General features: G+C 40.0%; 1 protein-coding gene across 1 annotated transcript in view; it reads right to left on the bottom strand.

Moving 5' to 3' along the window:
• Positions 1 to 5,945, bottom strand: part of MIEF1 (mitochondrial elongation factor 1) — a 47,615-nt gene extending 41,670 nt beyond the window's left edge. The window contains exon 1 of the mRNA XM_033929505.1: positions 5,778 to 5,945. The gene's annotated coding sequence lies outside the window, so the exon portion shown is untranslated. The remainder of the gene's footprint in view (positions 1 to 5,777) is intronic.
• Between the last annotated feature and the right edge of the window lie 9,889 nt (positions 5,946 to 15,834).

The raw sequence follows: 15,834 nt of genomic DNA, 5'->3' as shown, positions 1-15,834 counted from the left end.
ATACTATCTTGTGATTTAGTAGATATATGGCGAATTCTTCATTTTAATGATCAGGAATTTTCTTTTTGTTCTCAGGTCCATAAATCCTTTTCACGAATTGATTATATATTTGTTTCTAATAATATAGCGCAGCGTGTCTTAAAAGCAGTAATTGATCCCATTATAATTTCAGATCATGCTGGTGTGTGGATTAATCTTCAAAATTATGATGCTGAAAACTCTGATTTAATTTGGAGATTTAATAATGATTTATTAGCGGATTCAAAATTTCTTGAAGATTTCAAAATAAAAATGCAAGAATTCTTTCAATTTAATGAATCAGATGATATTAATGCTGAGATCTTATGGGATGCTTTTAAAGCAACTATGAGAGGAAATATTATTTCATATTCAACATTTATTAACAAACAAAAAAAAAAACAATTTATTGAGATGGGAAAGCAAATTAAATTATTAGAAAATAAATTAATTGAGAAATGGGAAAATAATACATTACAAGAATTATTAAAATTAAAAGTCAAATACAATGAAATTTCTTCTCAAATTGTGAGGAAAGACATTTTCAACAAACAAGTACAATATTATGGAAATTCAAATAAAGCTGGTAAATTATTAGCAAACTTTCTAAAAGCAAAGAAAAGAAAATCTAAGATTATTGCAATTAAAGATACAAAAGGTAACACACATACCAACACAAAAGATATTATAACACAATTTCTTGATTTTTATAAAGAATTATATACTTCCAATTCTTATGAAAATAAAGAACAAGACGGATTAACTTTTTTAAATTCATATATTGGACCAAATATTCCAGATCATATAAAAGGAAGTTTAGAAGAACCTATATCTTTAAAAGAATTAGAAACAGCATTGAAGTCTCTTAGAGTTGGATCCGCTCCAGGTGGAGATGGGTATACTGTTGAATTTTATAAATTTTTTCAAAATATCATATTACCACATCTGTTAAATTTATATCAATATCAAATAAAGAATGGAAAAATTTCTGGTACTATGGCAGAATCAATAATTATAGTCTTACCAAAACCAAACAAAGATCCTACTCTGGTTTCAAATTACAGGCCTATTTCATTATTGAATGTGGATAACAAATTAATGGCTAAAGTATTAGCATTAAGATTGGCAAAAGCTCTCCCTTTCATTATTGATGTACATCAAACAGGATTTATTGCTAAAAGACATTCATCAAATAATACTAGATTAGCATTCCACTCATTAAATTTAGCAAAAAATATAAATGATCCAGCTTTTTTAATATCTTTAGATGCAGAAAAAGCTTTTGACAGAGTGGAATGGAATTTTATATACCAAGCTTTACAATGGTTTGGTATAGGATCCGGTTTTATTGAAATGATTCAGACATTCTATAGCTCTCCTGGAGCAAGATTATATATTAATAATAATTTATCAAATAGATTTAACTTGCACAGGGGAGTTAGACAAGGATGCCCTCTGTCTCCTTTACTTTTTGATATTGTCCTAGAACCTTTATTAATTGCAATAAACAAAACTAAGGAGATAGAGGGAATATCATTTAACAATTTTGAATTTAAAATATCTGCATATGCAGATGATATATTATTATATTTAAGAAAACCGGAAACTACTATTCCATGTATACTTAATTTAATAGAAACATATGGTACTTTTTCTGGATATAAAATTAATTGGAACAAATCTGAAATTCTCCCAATAAATGTTCATTGTACCAAAGGATTATTTGACCCATATTCATTTATTTGGAAAGATGATGGTATAAAATACTTAGGAATTATGATCAAAAATACAATTGAAGACACAGTCAAAGAGAATGAAAAACTTTTATTGAAAAAAATAACAGAAATGTGTGAGCAATGGAATCCATTACATCTTTCTTGGTGGGGAAGAATTCAAACAATTAAAATGATGATATTGCCTGTGGTTTGTTACCAAATGAGTATGATTCCAATATTTTTTCAGGGGTCATTTTATAAAAAACTTAACAATATTCTTACAAAATTTGTTTGGTGTGGGAAAAGATCAAGAATCGCTTTAGTATCATTACAAAGACCAATTATGGAAGGGGGGGTAAATTTTCCAAATTTTTATAGGTATCATCAAGCCTATATCTTAAGACAGGGTATGTATTGGATTCTCCCAGAGCTTCTAGAAAATGTACCAGATTGGCTATATTTAGAATGGCGGCTCCTGTTCCCTTTATATCCAGAACAGTTAATAACTATAACAATGCCTAAAAGATACAAAGACCACAGAATTTTATTTGACACTTGGAAAACATTGAGATATATTAGTAATTTATCACCTGAACCTATTGCTAAATCTCTAAATCAATCAATATGGATAAACTCCAGGATCAGAATTGGCGGATTTAAAATCGTCTGGAAACAATGGATAAATGCAGGAATAAGAACATTGAATGATATCATATCAGAAGGTTCACTGCTTAGTTTTTCACAATTGCAAAATAAATTTGGATTAAATAAATCACAATATTTTAAATGGATGCAATTGAAGCAGGCCATTCAGGTAGGGTTCCCTGAATGGAAAAATCTAAATAATCAATATAGTTTACAGGTTCTATGTTTCCAGACGGATTTGTTGGGTCACCAAGCCGCAAAATGGTACAAATTGATATATGGATTTTTAAATAAAAAAAAGAAAACAGGTCTTAGGGATATTTGGAGTATTGAGATAGGTCAGACAATTTCTGAATCTCAATGGCCACGATTTTGGTCCTGGAGATTAAGATCTACAAGGTCAGCATCTATGAATCAAACATGGTTATTTTTATTACATAGAGTATTCTGGACCCCAACGCGCCTGCAAAAAATAGATAGTACTAGATCTAATAGATGCTGGCATTGTAAATTGGAAATAGGGACGTTAGATCATTTAATCTTTTTTTGTCCCTTTGTAAACGCATTTTGGAATTTAATTTGGCCCCAAATTAATAAGTTACTAGAGAATCACGTAGGACTCTCGTATGACACCATATTATTTGGTACTGCAATGAGAACTAAGAGTCCGATTTCAGCAAACAATAATAAGCTATTACTAATACTAACAGGAGTCGCCATGCAACAAATTACTCAAAATTGGAAAGATTACACCAAATTAAATTATACGTTCTGGTGGAATTCTGTTTGTCATATTTATAAAATGGAAAAAATAATAGCGTTACAACAGGGAAATCATCTTAATTTTAATAAAATTTGGCAACCATTGACAAAATATTCTAATGATTAGTTCTTAGCACAATGATAAATAATTATATATGAATGGGGTGGGATTTGACTAATTAATGGAAATATACTATATAAAAAGGGGATGGGAATTATATTTTATATGCTAATGTATAATCTTTATCATATTATATTTTAAATACGATGTATTATTAATGATAATATTTTAAATATGTAAAAAAAAACTTTATTGTATATTATATTACTCAAATATTGTAAGAATGGAAAACTTATAAATAAAAATTTAAAAAAAAAAAAAAAAAAAAAAAATTTAATATACCACCTTATCAAAAATCAAAGCAGTTTTACAATGTATTATTAAAATTAAAAAAGGGACAATAAAACAACATCAAGGACAACAGAAGACCAATAGACAAACAATGACTTACTGGAACGAGAGGAGACAAGGCGGAACTACAATGTTTAGATAGAAAAGAAGAAAAAAGGAAAAAACAAAAAGGGAGGGGAGGCAGGCACATCTGCCAAGGGGAAGGGCTGACGAAAACTTTAAAATCTTTTATAAAACTTCCTTCAGAAAACTGTCCAAACCCCACTATTTTAGTAACCTTGAGCCCCACTATTTTAGTAACCTTGATCACATCCTCCAGCAACTGATTCCACAGCTCAGCTGTGCAAAACAAAACTTTTTACAATTTGTATTCAGAGCATTAGTTTAATGGAATGTGCTTTTGTTTGAGTTGGCTGAAAGATATTAAAACAACTGCTCCCTTATTTAACAGTTCCAACCCACTTAATTTTATAAACTTCTATCATATCCCCTGAATGAAGAAGTAGCCTAGTAGTTAGCAGAGAAGGCTGAGAATGAGGGGAAGCCAGGATTCAAATCCTAAAGAAGCTACTCTTGAGCCTGGCCAAGTCACCTAAACTTTTATGCTTCAAGGTCAGACTGTAAGCCCTTATAATATGGTTAGGCCGGGGTGTCAAAGTCCCTCCTCAAGGGCTGCAAGCCAGTCGGGTTTTCAGGATTTCCCCAATGAATATGCATGAGATCTATTTGCATGCACTGCTTTCATGATATGCTAATAGATCTCATGCATATTCATTGGTGAAATCCTGAAAACCTGACTGGATTGCAGCCCTCGAGGAGGGACTTTGACACCCCTGGTTTAGGCAGACTAGATAGGCCCATATGGTCTTTACCTTCATTGATCTTTTTGTCTCTCCCTTTGGGAAGAGAAAAATACTGTACCAGAATGTAACTTGCCTTGGGCTATAACTAAAAGGAATGAACTAAATCCAAAATCTAATCCCTTTTAGTCATCTCTATTTTTATTTTATTTAAAATACTAACAGTATATAGCCCACACTATTTTCCATTCTAGGCAAGGAACAAATAACACACACACAATATATAAATCAATCATAAAAACAAAATAAACCTAAAGTCTGCTGAATCCTCTGCAAAATCAAACTGAGAATGCCTGGCCAAATAAAAAGCCTTTTGCTTTCTGAAATGTATTAAAGAGCCTATGTTCAATCCAATCCAATCCTTAAATTTATATACCAGATCATCCATGAAAAAGAGGGCTTGACTCTTTACAAATAAATAGTTAAATATAAGCAAAAGATTAAAAGTTAAACATATACTCATTATTAAAATTAATCTGGTCTGGGAATTGAACAATCAATTAATGACTACTGAAACAGTAAAAGTTTTCAAAGATTTTCAAAAGCTTTGTAAGTTCTAATATCAAAAGGAAGTCCATTCCATAGTTTTGCAAATAGAAATACTAAAGATTGGCACATAGTACTTTAGTTCCTTTAAAAGAAGGCACAGAATGGATGGAGAAAGCACAAACTTTGGACAAAGGAAGGAAGGCAGGAGAGAGGAGGCATGAACTTGGGACACAGAACGGAGCGAGAATGGCGTGTTGGGACACCGAAGGTAGAACAGAACCCCCCCCCCCCCATTCGTAAGTACAAGTCCGACGTAAATCGGATGTTCGTAAAACAGGGACTGCATGCATTTAACTTTAACTATAATACATGAAAAGTCGTAAAATATTAAAAGATAACTTTGAACCATTGTTGCACAGCAGACTCAAAAATGAACGCTGGGGTCATTTTGACCCCATTAGGCTTTCCAGGATTAAGTTGTACATATTGGGGTTAATAAAAAAAAAAAGACAATTTAAATGACAGGTACAAGATTTCAAGCCATTTCACTGCACCTTATTTGACCTCTACCAACCCCCCTCCCCGGTAAAACACAGGTTAAGAACCTGTGCTCTAGGCAGTCATGAATTAACACAGATACAATTTAAAAAAAAGAGAAAAAAAATACAATATGAAACAGGGACAACACGAAAGAACAAAATATGAAGGGGACAGATTCTATTATAAACAACTGCCACCTTCCTTATTGGACGGGACTTTTCTGCCTAAGGCGCAAATCTGAGCCGGCCAGAGAGAAAGTGGCCCCCATAACACCTCCGCATTGGGGAGCGGGAGGACGAGGGATCACTTCACCTCGGTGTAAGGACAGACACTTACCAGGCTCCCCCGCCGCTTCCGTTACTGCAGCCCCCAGCCCCGCTTCCCTCTCCCTTCCTGTTCTGGGTCATTAACAGCATGGCGGCCCCCCCTCATCGCCGGGCTGACGTCATTTCCGACATCGCCAGATGATGCGCTTCCGGCGCGGGGTACTTTCCGTTTGCAGCGAGAGCGAGTGTGGCGGCCGCCTGCTGGATTTAAAGTGTTGGTCCCACGTGGGAATAATAAACGGCCTAGGAGTCAGCTTTTACAAATTATTGGGGGGTGCAGAATCCGATGGAAGTTGCCTGTCCCTGGACTTAAGTCAATATCGGAGGTGCTCAGACACCCACCGCAGAGCTGGCTCTTATGATAAGCAGTGGAAATGACAATGTGTCTTAAGCAAACAAGATGATGGAATATTAAGAAAATCCAGCACAAAGAAAAACACTTAAGTAGAAATAAAAAGTTATGATAGTAAATCTACATATGAACCTGTAGCTATGCTCTGCTCCTTCCTTAGAGCTAATATTTAACTTGTTCCACTTAGAACCCAGTAGTTAAGAATCCTCAGATGCACCACTCCACGTTCAAACAACTTTCATAACGTTAAGCTTCATGTACATTATCTTCACCGGATCGCTCTAATAAATACTCTATTTAGTTTATTTTTTTCTTTCTTCTTATTTTCTAATATTTTCAACCTTTTATGTTCAACATAATAAATTATTAATTCAACTTATCGATTTACGTTCGTGGTCTCATTTTTCTAGTGATATCATAAACATAGGCTTCATTTTTATATTTACACTCTCGCTTAAAATAGTAGTGACCTTACTAAAACACTGTGCTAGGCCAACAATAGAACTAAGAAATCTCACCGGCTCACTATCAGAGACGAAGATTAAATTTCTCAAGAGCCCTGAACAAAATCTCAAAAGGAGTATTTGAATCAAAGCATATTTATTGAGAAAACAAAAAATAATATAAAAATTAATATTTATTGAGAAAACAAAAAATAAAATTAAAATTAAATAATTATAACATAAGGCTCACAGAGAAAATAAGATTATACTCGATGATGGCCCTGACAGTGGTCTAACAACCATGACTAGCTCTGGTAGTTAAACGTGGGCTCTTGAGAAATTTAATCTTCGTCTCTGATAGTGAGCCGGTGAGATTTCTTAGTTCATTTTTATATTTAACATTGCTGTTTACCCCATTCTAGGAGGGAAATTAAAGGATCGGTCCTGGATTTATGGGACATATGAGCACTATCAGTGAGTAGAACTAGGGATTACAAATCCCATACTAGTTTTGGAATGTTAATTTTAAACTAGGACTGCTCAAAAAGTCCTCCCACTTGCAACTGCGTTATTTAGGGCTAGGCAGATCTAATAACCCAGGTTTGCTGATGCAGTGCTGGCAAATTATCCAGTTACAGGAGCTAGGATTTTCTCTGCAGTCCAGTTAAAAATTTTACGTTTATTTACTTTATATACAGCTATATTACTCTTTAGCAAATTGCAACTGCTTACAATAAAAAAATCCAACCATATATGGCGAAGGATATAAGAAGATTTGAAGTGGTCCAGAGAAAGGCAACTAAAATGGTAAGAGGATTGAGCCAAAAGACATATAAGGAGAGACTGGAAGATCTGAATATGTATACTTTTAGAGGACAGGGGAGATATGATGCAGACATTTAAATACTTACTAGGTATTAATACAGAACCAAATCTTTTCCAGAGAAAGGAATAGGTCTCTAGGGCTGGAGAAAGGCAGATGGTCCCATCAGAGGGAATGCTAAACCTTCTAAATCCCCAAGACAGCGGCTCTGCACACCGTAAGAGCGAAGAAGCTTCACAGCCCAAGAAAAGGCATTTGTTCCACCCTAAAGAATGAGGAGATTTGCCCTCTCAGGCCTTTACTCCAGAGTTCATTAATCTCTTCTGGCAGGCTTATGCACAAGGCAGAAATCTGCTGGTTAGGTCCGTGGGCAAAGCGGAGGCTATGCTTGACTATGATGGTCCATCGGACAGGGACTTAGAAGATGAGGGGGTCAGATTTGATCCCTTTACTGTCCCTAAGTGAGGCTTCTCTTATGGGAGAAATAGCATCCCATCCAGAGGACCAGGAGGTATCAGCTGTAGATCAGTGAGAGGATCCCTCTGTTCGCCAACTTTTTAAGTCCTCTGCTATACTGGAGATCATTACTGAGTCCCTCTGATAATTGAAAATAGACCCTCCGCAAACCCCCATCTTCCCAGTGTTCTCTTCGGGATCCAAGATCAACCCACGTTTTTTCCGTACCACCCAGATATGAGGATCCTAGTTACAGAGCCCTGGGAAATCCCTGAAGGCTCCTCGAGGGTAGCTTAAACCATGGCTAAACTGTATCCTATGGATCAGGAATTTTAGCAAATGTTTACTATGCCAAAGGTGGACTCCCTGGAAGCCCAGGTGACCAAATGCACTTCCCTTCCAAGTGAAGGAGGAGTGGTTTTAAAGGATCTGCAAAACTACAGTGTGGATATGGTCCTCTGGAGGCAGTTTGATGGGTTAAGGCTGCATCTGCGGCCTGTTATTCTAGACCAGTGTATTACACGTCCTGTAAGCAGTCAGTCAGAGCTTCTCCTCTTCGCCAATGCGTCTCCTTCTCCAGCCACCCCCCACCCACCCCACTGGCATTATTTGGAGGCTCAGGAGCATGGCTGGAAGGCATCTGCGCATGAGCAGACATCAACATGATGATGTCACATATGCACATGATATCATTGCATTGACATCCTCGCATTTCTGGATACCCTCCAGCCATGGCCCTGCGTTTAGTGTGCCGCAGCTGCAAAACGTTTGTTACACACTGTTCTAGACTATGAAATCAGAGCCTGACAGACTGAGTTCCTGCCTCAGCTTTTTCTGGTGGGAATAGACTATGTTACAGATGCACTCTGTGACATTATCAGAGTAATGGTGAAAGTCTCAGCATTTTCAATCATCTCCCATCATATGCTTTGGATCAGGCAATAGGTGGGTGGTTTGACCTCTAAAGTGACACTGAGTAGACTTTCTTTCAGGGAACAGATGCTGTTTGGCAAGAGCCTGGGTGATCTTATGGCCAGTATACAAGATTGCCAGCAAAAATCTTTATCAGACAGCAGACCCTGAGCAGCTAGAGGCCACAGCCAAGGATCCTTTTGTGGCTCCTGGTGCAATCGCAATCCACAGGACCCTCTACCCAGGGAGCCTTTCAAGGCTCCAGAAAGAAATTTTCCAGTAGCCAGAGGAATCAAGATTCAGGTTTCCACTCTGCAGTGCTAGCCAAAAAGCTACAATGACGCCAGTCCTCATGCCACTTTAAACATATAATGGAATTTGGCGTAGAGGGGTAGAGACACATTGTTCTAAAATAGACTAGATTGGATCAGAGGTTCCATAAAAACACACATACAGTACAGATGCTGTACGTACACACACACACACAACTACACATGCATGGGAGATATTTCCACGATACTCTTTACTGTATTGTTGAAAAGGATTAAAACCACAGAGAGAGTGTATAACAATCTATCTGCAACGGTAGCAGGTTGAGAAAAAAGCCTCAAAATGACAGTCATAAACATAGGTAGTATAGTGCTGTCATGAAATCAGTCATTGGCATAAAAAACCCTCCAACCTGTATAACCAAACCTTGCAGCATAGTTGAAACACTTACAACTGGGTTAAAGGTGCAATAGAGGTCACTTATCTTGTACGGTCCTGTAAATCTGGGCTTCTTCTCATACACGATTGTCCATCTCCAAGCCATCTCACAATCGCGTACAGACGTAGGAAAGCGCTTGCATGAGGTTACAGCAGTGAGGCAGGCAACATTCCAGAACATAAGGTAACCATTGGAGGTAGTGCAGCTTGTGCGTGCATACATAATCTCATGCTGGAGGTGAGAGTTGAAGGCGGTTGCGGATGCGACTACCGGACACTTAAGGCACAAGTTTTCCATAAAGAATCATTCTTTAAAATACCGAGGGCCTCAAAATAGTGCCTGGCAGGCCTCATGCAACCCATGGGCCGTGAGTTTGAGACCACTGACCTAGCCAGTCAGTGGCGTAGCGAGGGAGGTTGGTGCCTGGGGCAATGACACCCAGCATTGCTCACTATGCACCCTCCCCCCTCTTCCCTGCCACTTGGGCATGCCCACCCCCACTTACCTCTTGAAATGTTCATTGGCGCGAGCAGCATTTTCCACCCACTGCATGCGCCAACTCCCTTCTGACATCACATCCTGGTCCCATGACCAGGAAGTGATGTCAGAAAGGTGTTGAAGGTGCTGCTTGTGCTGGTGAACATTTAAAGAGGTACACAGGGCAAAGAGAAGAGGCATCAGTGCCCTCCACGAAGAAGGTACTGGGGGGGGGGTCTGCCCCACCGCCCTCTTACTACACCACTGTATCCAGTCTGCCCATCCATACAATCTGCTGTTCAGATACAGTCTTTGTCTTTACCACTTCCACAAGGAGGCTGTTCCATGAATTCACCATTCTTTCCATGACGTATTTTCTCAGGTCACTCCTAAGTCTACTCTATCCCCTTTCACCTTCATCCTATACCCCCTCATTCCAGACCTTCCTTTCAGTTGAGACTCACCTCCTATTCAGTTATGCCACAGAGATATTTAAACCATTTCTATCTATGCCAGGGGTCCTTAACCTAGTCCTCAGGACACACCTAGCTAGTCAGGTTTACAGGATACCCACAATGAATAGGCATGAAATGAATTTGCATGCACTACGTCCATTGAATACAAATCCACCTCATGCCTATTCATTGTGGGTGTCATGAAAGCCTGATTGCCTAGGCATGTCTCAAGGACTGGGCTGAGAACCTGTGATTTATACTAAATTGCTTCAAAAATAATTTTAGTACACCAAATAAAGCTGACGTTTGAAATATTCTCAATCCTTTCCTTTTCCATTTCCATTGGGATGGAAAGAATAAATATCATTGCTGCCTTTCATGAAGAGGACTTTTGTGTTGCAACAGGCATGAATGTACATCCCAATATTCAGACAATACAGGAATTCAGAGCTATGGAGCTGCTGTGTGTGCACCTCCCTGCCTCCAAGTGAATGTGTCTTCTTCTGGTAAACTCAGCCACTTCATATAACTAAACCCAGAGGCTTATCTAATCCTGCCTTCTAGCATGTTCCATATACATTTCGCTCTAGGTGTTATTATTCCTCCCTGCATGCAGTATGGCATAATCAGGAAGACATATTGTCGCCAGTATAGAAGAGGAGCACAAATAGTTTCTGAAAAGCACAGGTCAGGAACATCCATGAATTTATCTTTATTGTATTTCTTAATTTGACAACTCATCTAAACCATCAAGCAGACAAACACATTTGAAATCTTATGAAGATATTCATAGCCTCAGGATGCACTTTTGGAGGGGGAGTAACATGAATAAGATAAGAAGAGCCATTCATAAACTGAGGAGGAATTGGCCTTGTTAGCGAATGTCACGCCAATTTTCAAAAAAGGATCGAGAGGGGAACTGGGCAACTACAGACCTGTGAGCCTTACATCTGTCCCTGGAAAGATGGCTGAAGCACTGATCAAGGATAGCATAGTCCAGCACCTAGATACACACGACTTGATGAAACCCAGTCAACATGGGTTCAGGAAAGGGAAATCATGTTTAACGAATTTACTTCAATTTTTTGAGACCGTGAACAAGCAAATTGATAGTGGAATGCCGGTGGACATAATATATTTGGACTTCCAGAAGGCGTTCGACAAAGTTCCACATGAAAGACTTCTCAGGAAACTACAAAGCCATGGAATAGAGGGAGATATACACAGGTGGATAGGCAAATGGCTGGAAAACAGAAAGCAGAGAGTGGGCATAAATGGGAAGTTCTCAGACTGGGAGAAAGTGACTAGTGGTGTGCCCCAGGGCTCGGTTCTTGGGCCGATCCTATTTAATATTTACATCAATGACCTGGAAGAAGGAGTATCCAGTGAGATCATTAAGTTTGCAGACGACACAAAGCTATGCCGGGCAATCAGATCGCAGGAGGATAGCGAGGAACTCCAGAGCGACTTTTATCAGTTAGAGAAATGGGCAGAGCAATAGCAGATGAAGTTCAACGTGGAGAAATGCAAAGTAATGCATTTAGGTAGTAAGAATAAGGAACACAAGTATAGAATGTCAGGCGCAACTCTGGGTAAGAGTGAACAAGAAAAGGACCTGGGTGTACTGATAGATAGGACCCTGAAGCCGTCGGCACAATGCGCGGCAGCGGCAAAGAAAGCAAACAGAATGTTAGGCATGATAAAAAAAGGAATCACGAGTAGATCGGAGAAAGTCATAATGCCGCTTTATAGAGCAATGGTCAGACCACACTTGGAATACTGTGTCCAACATTGGTCTCCCAACCTAAAGAAGGATATAAAACTGCTGGAGAGGGTGCAGAGACGAGCAACGAAGCTAATAAGAGGTATGGAGAGCTTGGAATATGAGGAACGACTCAAGAAACTGGGACTGTTCTCCCTTGAGAAGAGGAGGCTGCGAGGGGACATGATCGAGACGTTCAAAATGCTGAAAGGCATCGATAAAATAGAGCAGGAAAATAAATTATTTACATTGTCCAACGCGACACGGGCAAGAGGACATGGTTTGAAGCTAAGGGGGGACAAGTCCAGGACAAATGCCAGGAAGTTCTGCTTTACACAGCAAGTGGTAGACGCCTGGAATGCTCTCCCAAAGGAGGTTATTAAGGAATCCACTGTGCTAGGATTCAAAGGCAAATTAGATGCACATCTCCTTACGAGAGGCATAGAGGGATATGGGTGACTAAAACTACATCAGGTGTATACCTGACTGGGCCTCCGCGTGTGCGGATCGCCGGACTCGATGGACCATGGGTCTGATCCGGAGATGGCAGTTCTTATGTTTGTGGAGAAGAGATGTGAATGATTCTTTTTTTTTTTAAACCACAGCCCTATCCACATAGCGCTGGCTGTCTTCCAAAGCTGCAGAGCATATAATTTTGACTAAAAATATTCAGGTCAAAATAAATTCCATGACAAACATTAAAAAAATAAATCAGCTATAGCATTTAAATTATTCATGCATATTCAACACTAAACCTACTTCCAGTGCAATAGGAATAGTATGCTGAACCGCAGGGTAGTCCATGTCTGCTCATGAGCATTCTGCAGACATGTAAATCATAGCTTTTCAGCTCCTCCTCCTTTTGCCTGGCCTCTGCTGCCCTTCTCAGTTTTTCCTTGTGCAGGCAAGCATGAAGGTGTTCTGATCTGCTCCCTGTATTTATTTTTTATGGTGTATTTTGTGGTCTTTTACAGTTGTTTGTGGCTTTTTTAAGCAGCTCCAGGACTGGCTGCACCTGCTTGGGGAGGAGCAGAATCTGCAGCTGGCAGGTGCAGCCTTTGATGACCTGTTAAGCCAGTGTGAATAATTGTGGAGCGCAGAGTTCCAGCCCCTCAGCATTTCTTCGCTTCCTTGACTCGGTCAGGAGCTTGAGTGCAGGCTGTTAGGCATCTGAGTGCCCCAAAGGACATATTGATACCTAAAAGCCTGCACTCAAGCTCCTGACTGAGTCAAGGAAGCAAGGAAATGCGGAGGGGATGGAACCCTGAGCTCCACAATTATTCAACTAGTGTTAAGCTTTGGAACTTGTTGCCAAAGGATATCTCTTGTGCAGGCAGCCACGATAAGGTCAATTTGGTTATTCTCACACTGTAGAAAAAGAACTAAAAATACCATCATTTTGCAAAGCTACATCAGTCCTGAGAGGAAACTTGTACTCTAGCCAAAGTGCACACAACATGACATTCTGCTTAAGAGGTATGAGAGGTATGGCGCCCCTCTCCTGCCCTATGTGCTCCCCTTCCCTCATACCTGTTTAGCTTCCCCAGCACAAGCAGCATTTCTTACTTGCTGCCCAGGCCGGCATCAGTTCTTCTTCTGACATCACTTCCTAGTCGCGGAACCTGGAAGTGCCGTCAGAAGGGAACACCAGCCCCAGCATGAGGAGCAGGTTGGAACTGTTGCTCGCACCAGCAAAGAGCTAGAGGTATGGTGGGAGTGAATTTATAGCGTGCACGTGGTGGGGGGGAGTAGTGGGAAGGAGCGGGAGGGGGTGGAGAGGAGATGTGCCCATGCCCCCACCAAGATGGCAACCAGGACGGTCTGCTCCCCCTTTACTACGCCACTGAGAGCTAATAGACATCTAGAGTAGTCACCATCACTGCCACAAATCTAATGTTGCTACTAATTATTTGCAAATGCAATTATTAGCACAATTTTACCTTCTGGTAAGAGGTCTGGTGATTATAGTTTCTAAATTTTTGCTCAAATGTGTGCCATGAAGTGGTTTTTATAAACCATAGGGCCATGCTTACCAAAGTTTAGCACATGCTACTGGTCTTTATTGTGCACAGTCTGTTAGCACATTTTAAACCTTATTTAACAATAATCTCTGGTTTCTCTTCAAATCAAATAAATTGTCACCTTTTAAACCTTATTTAACATAACTCCCAGTCTTTATAATAAACTGTAAAGTTTTGGTCTGAAAAAATTAACTAAAACCACATGTTTAGTTAGGCATTGCTACTATTTAGATGAGCTGAAATTATAGGAATTGTGTCTTTTCTTAGCACCTGTGTTTTGGAATACCCTGGATTATGAATGAAAGTGCATTTACAAAAGTTTTTAAAAAATGGATTTTGTCCTTTCTTAGATTAGCTTTTTCAGTATCATGATTGATACAAACAAATTACTGGAGGCAGCGCTGTGATATTATTAGATTTTACTTCATTTGTATATGATTTGTTATTTTTTGGAATATGTTTAATACTTTTTATGTATTGTAAACTGCTTATACGTATATTGTGGTGAGGAAGCCTGAGTATGGGTAAAGAAATACCTACGAAAAGAGAAAACCTATGCCAGAAGAGAGAGGTCCTCCTGGAGACCCAGAGATGGGACAGTCTTAAAGGCCCATCTACACAGCTACCCCTGGAGTAATTGGACCAAGGATCCCATTTGAAAGGAAATCATTTGCCCTTGAGGATAAAGGGAAGACATGCCAATTCCCTTGGAACCATATCTGTTTACTACCCCTAGCCCCAGTACTGAGAAGCCAAGGGTATGTTTATAAGTCAGTGTTTCTCAACATGCAGTGCGCGTACCCTTAGGGAAATGTGAGCCACTTGTTGAGGATACGCAGCCTGGCCATTGCAGAGGATATTCCTTGCCTGTCAGTGGAAGCCACTGCTGCCGGGGATCCCTGCCTCCCCCCTCCCCCCACTGAAGCTGCTGCTGGGGATCCCTCCCTCCATGCTCCCCTCCCCCCCGAAGCCGTCCCCAGCGAACTCCATGCAGGGATGGCACATGCAGCGACTTACACACTGCACGTAAGTAGCTGACCTGGAAATCTTTTCTGACATGCAGCATGTGATTCGATGCTAACGCCTTCCCTGCACTGAGTTTACTGGGGACAGTTGTGCAAGTGCGGCTCCAACAATTAATTGGGTCAGCTTCACGGGGGGGGGGAGCAGGTAAGGATCCCTGGCAGCAGCTTCAGCAGGGGGGGGGGCGGCGGGCAGGTAGGGAGGGATCCCCGGTATACCACTTAATTTTGGGACAAAGGCTGGAAGGGGGGCACAAACTCAACACAGAAGGGAGGGAACATGAACATGGGAAACAAGGGAGGGAAGAAGGGCACACTCACTTGGGACATAGGAGGGAGGGAATAGAAAGGGAGAATTGTTGGGCATGAGTATGTGAGAGTTGGTACACATGAGGAAAGAAAATTGGGCATAGAGAGAGAAGTGAGGTAGAGATGCATGGGGAGTAGGATGAGAGGGAGACATGTTGGATATGGTGGTGGAGAGGGACCAAAGGGACAGATTTGAAGGGCTGCAAGGGTGAGGCATATTGGATATAGTGATGGAGGGAGAGATGTGGCATTGTGCTGGAGAGGTGATATAAGGAGAAATGGGCATGGGACTGGTAGGCAGTGGTGAAAAATACTGCACATGATCT

Source organism: Geotrypetes seraphini, chromosome 2, assembly GCF_902459505.1.
Source record: "Geotrypetes seraphini chromosome 2, aGeoSer1.1, whole genome shotgun sequence".
NCBI lineage: Eukaryota > Metazoa > Chordata > Amphibia > Gymnophiona > Dermophiidae > Geotrypetes > Geotrypetes seraphini.
Note: the sequence above shows the minus strand (reverse complement) of the source record. Positions and strands in the feature narration are given on the sequence as shown.